Below are 7,500 nucleotides of genomic sequence, written 5' to 3' on the forward strand. Positions count from 1 at the left end.
ATGCAACAAATAAACCACATTCCAACAAGAAAGGAAAATGTCCTAGATCTAGTATTTGTGAATGAGGTGAATTATGTTAAAGAAATAATAGTGTATAACACGGGAATTTCAGACCACAATGTCATAGAATTGATAGTTCATTCCAAAGCAAGTGATCACAGAATTAATAAAAGCACAAAACTTTGAGAAGGATATGGAAAATATAACTTTTACAGTAAGAATATAAAATGGTCAGAAATAAATGAAGAACTGAATAAAGAATGGAAAAATGTATTTATAAGTGATAATATACAGGTAAATACGGACATACTGTACAAAATACTGGAGAAAATTGTTGAAAAATATGTACCTAAAAAAAACAATAAACAAAAGACGTGCATACCAAGAGACAGAAGGATCTTATTTCAGAAAATTAGAAAGTGGAAGAAAAATCTTGCAAAAGAAAAAAATGTGTGGAAAATGAGAGAAATAAAATGTAAGATAGAAAATGCAGAACAAAAGATTATACAGTCGAAAGAAAATGAAAAAAGGGACTTAGAAGAAAGGACACTTCAAAATATAAAAAGAAACCCCAAAGTACTTTACTCCTATGCAAAAAAGATGAATAAAAGGAGAATAGAAATAGGCCCTCTAAGAATTGAAGGACGGCTAACGAATGAAAAAAAGGAAATATGCAACATATTAGCAGAAAAATATAAGAGTGAGTTCACGCCAAGAATTGCGAATGAGAATAATGAAACAGAAATGAGAGAAGAAAATGTCGAATATCTAACGGATATAGATATTAATGAAGCAGATATTGTCACGGCTATAAACGAAATTAAAAATGGATCGGCAGCCGGACCAGATGGAGTTCCAGCGATTTTGTTAAAAAAACTGCAAACACTATCGCGAAGCCGCTTGCAATACTGCTAAGACAGAGTATAGATATGAGCGAGATATATGTTAAACATAAATTAGCTTATATAACCCCTATCTTCAAAAGTGGATCAAGACTAGAGGCAAGCAATTATAGACCTGTTAGTCTAACATCACATATTATGAAAGTGTATGAGAGGGTAATAAAAAAGAAAATAATGAACCATTTGGTCAAAAATAATTTGTTTAATATGGGTCAACACGGTTTCGTACCTGGAAAAAGTACACAGACCCAACTGATAGCACACTATGAAAACATATACAATAATATGATAAATGAAAAAGACACAGATGTGATCTATCTAGATTTTGCAAAAGCCTTTGACAAGGTAGACCATAACATATTGGAGAAAAAAATGAGAAAGCATAATATTGTGGGAAAGATAGGAAAATGGGTAAAAGAATTCCTGCAAAACAGAAAACAGATAGTGGTTGCAAATGACGAGAAATCAGATGAAGCCCAGGTAATATCTGATGTGCCCCAAGGCATAGACTGTGATGTTGAAAACTCCGTAGTGAGAAGTTTCGCCGATGACACAAGAATAAGTAGAGAAATTACTTGTGATGAAGATAGGAACTCACTACAAAGAGATCTAAACAAAATATATGAATGGGCGGAGATAAATAGGATGGTATTTAACTCCGATAAATTCGAATCAATAAATTATGGAAACAGAGAAGGAATGGTGTATGCATACAAGGGACCTAATAATGAGACAATCACAAACAAGGAAGCAATTAAAGACTTTGGTGTAATTTCAAATAGGAATATGTTATGCAACGACCAAATAGCAACACTGTTGGCTAAATGTAAAGCAAAAATGGGAATGTTATTCAGACACTTTAAAACAAGAAAAGCTGAACACATGATAATGCTTTACAAAACTAATGTGCGTAGTACACTCGAGTACTGCAATGTGATATGGTACCCACACTACCAAAAGGATATTGCGCAAATAGAGAGTGTACAAAGGTCCTATACTGCTAGAATAGAAGAAGTTAAAGACCTTGACTACTGGGAAAGACTGCAATTTTTAGAACTATACAGTCTAGAAAGGAGAAGAGAACGCTACATGATAATACAAGCATGGAAGCAAATAGAAGGAATTGCTGAAAACATCATGGAGCTTAAAATATCAGAAAGAGCAAGCCGAGGTAGATTAATAGTGCCAAAAAGCATTCCAGGTAAACTGAGAAAGGCGCACAGGACATTAATCCACTACGCACCAGCATCGATAATGCAGCGACTATTTAATGTGCTGCCAGCTCATCTAAGAAACATATCAGGAGTGAGCGTAGATGTGTTTAAGAATCAGCTCGATAAATACCTAAGATGCATCCCAGACCATCCAAGACTGGAAGATGCAAAATACACCGGAAGATGCATTAGCAACTCTCTGGTGGATATAGGAGGTGCCTCACACTGAGGGACCTGGGGGAACCCCCCCCCCCCCAAAAAAAAAAAAAAAAAAGGTAAGGTAAGGCTCTTTCTCTCTAATATCAGAGATTGGTTGAATCAATCAATACCGACTTTCTCTCTCTCTCTCTCTGATACCAAGGAATGTTTGAATTAGTTAATATTAACTCTCTCTTTCTTTCTCTCTCTCTCTCTCTCTCTCTCTCTCTCCCTCTCTCCTCATATCAGACATTGGTTGAATTAGGTAATATCAAAGCTCTCTCTCTCTCTCTCTCTCTCTCTCTCAGATATTGGTTGAAATAGTTTTTATAAATTCTCTCTCTCTCTCTCTCTCTCTCTCTCTCTCTCTCTCTCATATCTGACATCAGAGTGAGTTTGAAGTAATCAATGCATATTCTCTCTCTCTCTCTCTCTCTCTCTCTCTCTCACCTCATATCAGACATTGGTTGAATTAGGTAATATCAAAGCTCTCTCTCTCTCTCTCTCTCTCTCTCTCTCTCTCTCTCTCTCAGTTATTGGTTGAAATAGTTTTATAAATATTCTCTCTCTCTCTCTCTCTCTCTCTCTCTCTCTCTCTTTTCTGACATCAGAGTGTGTTTGAAGTAATCAATGCATATTCTCTCTCTGTCTCTCTCTCTCTCTCTCTCTCTGTCTCTCTCTGTCTCTCTCTGTCTCTCTCTCTCTCTCTCTCTCTCTCTCTCATATAAGATATTATATTTTTGTTAATTTAGTTAGTGGTAATTCTAGTCAATATCAGTTCTCTCTCTCTCTCTCTCTCTCTCTCTCTCTCTCTCTTTCTCTCTCTCTCTCTCTCTCCCTCTCCCTCTTACCTTATATCAGATAATGGTTGAAATATTCAACACTGATTCTCAACCTTCCTCTCTCTCTCTCTCTCTCTCTCTCTCTCTCTCTTATCTGATATCAAACATTGGTTATATCAGCCATTATCAATTATTTGTCTTTCTCTTTTATCTAATATTAGAGAGTTGTTGATTTAATCTATACTAGTCCACAGGAGGCCCGCCCCTTCTCTCTCTCTCTCTCTCTCTCTCTCTCTCTCTCTCTCTCTTTTATCTGATATCAGAGTCTGGTTAAACGTGTTAATATTAATTTTCAACCACCTCGGTTTTTCTCTCTTTTTCTTCCGAGAGCTTTGATTAAACTACAGTGTAGGAATCACCTATCTCTCTCTCTCTCTCTCTCTCTCTCTCTCTCTCTCTCTCTCTCTTTTAAATATGACGGCTATGATTAAACTGCAAAATAGAATTCTCCCTTCCTCTCTTTGTTCTACTTTAGGATATAAGATATTAATAGTAATGATCTATTACTAGCAATGCAAAACATTGAATACAATAGCATTATCAAAGAAATAGTAGCTAAATCAATAGACACAGGAATAGTATCGTAGGTTAACCATTCCATCAGCTACTACTCTGAAACAAGTATTAGTATCTAAATCTTCTGTCTAGCAATGAATAATTTATGGGACAAATAAATACATCCAAATCTTGGCTGATTACCCCTAGAATGCAAGGTCTGCCTTTTAATATACACCTTTTAACATCATGTTTTTTTATATATTGAAATTTCTTCGTAAGCCTAATTGAATACAAACTTTTACCCAGAGAGTTTAATTAGATTTTGAGAGATTTTTTTCCATGTAGATATTTTTTTCCTAGCTTGTGTGTGCAGCTGGTTTCGAGAAACTCTGCGGATATTAACCCCCAGTTTCAAAGAGAGTTCTTTACAATTTCCCCCTACAGAAGTGCTTTGATCTATACAGTTTGTAGCTTGTTTCCTGTATTCAATATTCCATGATTGTTTATTCATCTGCGAATCAGGTTATATGGAATAACCTTTGTTTATCCAATGTTCACTTCCTTTGTACCTTTGTCATGTAAAGATAAACATTATTATTTTCAAAATATCTGTTCAACCATCGTATATATGAAAAGTAGAAGGAAGGTATACCTCGAACTAATACTATAAAAAAGAAATTAATATAGTATTAGGATAAATATTCTTCAAATTTAATATCCTAGCAGGAAGGTATGCTCCTTAATAATAGCTCAGCTAAAATGATAAATCACTGATTAAAATTTAAGTCTTTGCAACCATTAAAGGTTTAAAGGCCTCTCATGAATGGCAGAGCCAAGGGACAGTCACAGTGTCCTAGAGACCGACCATATAAGCATATGATCAACGCCAGAACCCTTTCTCTACCCGAAGTAAAGCCCAGAAGGCCTTGGCAATGGCTGCTAGTGGATCAGCAGGTATTCTTCTAGGGCCCCCCAAACCCTCGATCCTTAGCTCACAAGGATGGTGAGGTTGCAGGCACTACAAGAATCTATAGACTCCAACCCCAGCTCGGCAAAACGCCAGGTAGGGACGTTTCCAGTAAGCCGGAATAAGCCTTAGAATGATTTATTTTAATACTGTTACTCTTCTTAAAATATTACTTCACTTGTACTTTATTTATTATCTTATTTCCTTTCTTCATTGGGCTATTTTTCCTGTTGGAGCCCTTGGGCTTATATCATCCTGCTTTTCTAATTAGGTTTGCAGCTTAGCAAATAATAATAATAATAATAATAATAATAATGATAATAATAATAATAATAATAATAATAATAATAATATTGATATTAATAACAATAATAATCTGACATATTTGTATCTTTTCATGCTTTTGTTCAATATTGAATCAAATATTGAAGCTCAAACAAAAAGATGCTTTGAGCTCTATTTCAAGTGAAGTATTTGATAACGATTTCATTCGCAAAGGATGAAATGTTCTTTTACAAAACGCTTTGGAAAGATGATCCAAAGGTCAAGCATCAATCCAGCGGACACATTCTTTAGTCTTTTATTTGTTATTATTTGTTATATTTGTTATCTTATATTATATCTGTGTTGAAATTTCTAGCTTTATTCACAACACATGGACATTGAAGATCGATTTTGCAAATTTTAGTTTCAATCCAGTAAATTTAGGTTTCAGTCATTTAAATTTTGGTTTTAATGCGGTATATTTTTCTTTCAATCCAGTGAATTTTGGTTTCCATCCATCAAATTTGAGTTTTGATCCAGTAAATATCAGTTTCGATTCAGGAAATTGAGTTTTTATCCAGTATATATGTTTCGATCCATTAATTTTGTTTCAATCCAGTGAATTTTGGTTTCATTGAAGTAAATTTCAGTTTTCAATCAGTAAATTTCAGTTTTCATTCAGTAAATTTCGGTTTAAATCCAGTAAAATTTGGTTTTGATCCAGTAAAATTGAGATTTAATCCAGTGAATTTCGGTTTCAATCCAGTAAAATTTGGTTTTGATCCACTAAAATTGACTTTTAATCATGTAAATTTATGTTTCGATCCAGTAAATTGCAGTTTTCCTCCCAGTTGATTTCGGTTATGATCCCGTAAAATTTTGTTTCGATCCGCTAAATTTTATTTCGATCCAGTAAATTTTGTTTCGATCCAGTAAATTTGAGTTACGATCCAGTACATTTTGGTTTTGATACAGTACATTTTGGTTCCAGTCTTAACTAAGGTAGTTTTTGATAGCTTAAAACTGGGAGATACGAAGCTCTTCAGAGTTGTCCAAGCATAATATCTACCCCAATGATATTAACATGCCACTTTCTTTCTCTAATTTTGAGCTGTCTTTTTAAGGATATTCTGCATCGTCAGTTTCTGATCCATATAGGAACCGATCATGGGAATCTCTAGCTTTGAGGAGCAGGATCAATCCAGTAAAGTCTAGTGTCTAACGGGACTTAGATCGGGTCCCACTGAGATTCAGAGTTAATAACAATCTTTTTAAACTCTCCCTTTGAGGATATTCTGGATTACGGAATCTCAAGCTTTGAGGAGCAGGGTGGATCCAGTAAACTCCACTATCTACCGGGATTAAGATCTGGTCCCAATGGGCTTCAGATATAATAAAAATCTTTTTGGACCTCACCTTTTGAGGACATTCCGGATCACGGGAATCTATTGCTTTGAGGAGCAGGATCAACCCAGTAAACTCCAGTGTATACCAGGACTTTGATCCGGTCACAGTGAGCCTCAAAGTAAATGATATTCTTTTTTAAACTGTCCTTTTGAGGATATTCCGGATCGCAGGAATCTCGAGCTTTGTGGAGCAGGATTGTACCTGTAAACACTAGTATCTACCAGGACTTAGACTCAGTCCCTTTGAGCTTCAGAATTATTAGCAATAATTCTTTAACCTCCGCTCTTGAGGATATTCCGGATGGTCAGTTTTTGATCCGGAGGGTATCCCGTCATAGGATTCTCTAGCTTTTAGGAGAAAGATCGATCCAGTAAACTCCAGTATCTACCGGGACTTAGATCCGGACCCAGTGAGTTTCAGAGATAATAAAAATATCTTTTCAACTTCTCCTTTTGAGAGTATTCCAGATTGTCAGCTTCTGATCCGCCTGAGATCCAGTCAGAGGAATCTCTAGCTGTCTCTTACATCTTCTTTCTTCCTCTGCTGACGTCTGGAAAGAGAACCAACGTCATTGGTATTGCGTAATTGGTGGAAGATTAAAAAGGAATGCTAAGTGGGTCTATCAGTAAGGGATTTTTTTGGAGGGAGTGGTTCAAAAGGTAAGTTTTGCGTGGATATGAGGAAGATAAACAAAGGAATCTCCTCTGGGATTGTACAGTATATAATGATTGCTAATTTCTTTCATCTTCATTCATTGTTTTGTTTTTCTTTTTAAGGTTTCGAGTGTGTTTGCTGAGGGTTAGAATCTTTCTCTCTCTCTCTCTCTCTCTCTCTCTCTCTCTCTCTCTCTCTCTCTCTCTCTCTCTCTCTCCTTTACATTATGTTTTTTTCCTTTGTCTGTTTGTCTGCCTATCTGTCTGTCTGTTTGCCTACCTTCCTCTCATTTTTTTTAATTCTACTCATTCTCTCTTTATTTTCTGGGACATGTTGTTTTCTCTCTGCGTCTATTCTTCCATCTCTCTCTCTCTCTCTCTCTCTCTCTCTCTCTCTCTCTCTCTCTCTCTCTCTCTCTCTCTCTCTTTTCCATTTCAAGATAATGAAATGAATATTCAAAGAGCAATCTTCCCCGTGTAGGGGCACACCAGTTGGAACGTTGTTTATTACGGCAAAATAACAGAGAAAACGCTTCAGTGAAACGTTATAGGTAA

The 7,500-nt window shown here is 35.8% G+C and overlaps 1 protein-coding gene across 1 annotated transcript in view; it reads left to right on the forward strand.

Annotated features, from left to right (window-relative positions):
• The window catches only part of LOC137626582 (protein turtle homolog B-like), a 330,400-nt gene that overhangs the window by 202,370 nt on the left and 120,530 nt on the right, over positions 1 to 7,500 (forward strand).

Source organism: Palaemon carinicauda, chromosome 34 (assembly GCF_036898095.1).
Source record: "Palaemon carinicauda isolate YSFRI2023 chromosome 34, ASM3689809v2, whole genome shotgun sequence".
NCBI classification, from domain to species: Eukaryota; Metazoa; Arthropoda; class Malacostraca; order Decapoda; family Palaemonidae; genus Palaemon; species Palaemon carinicauda.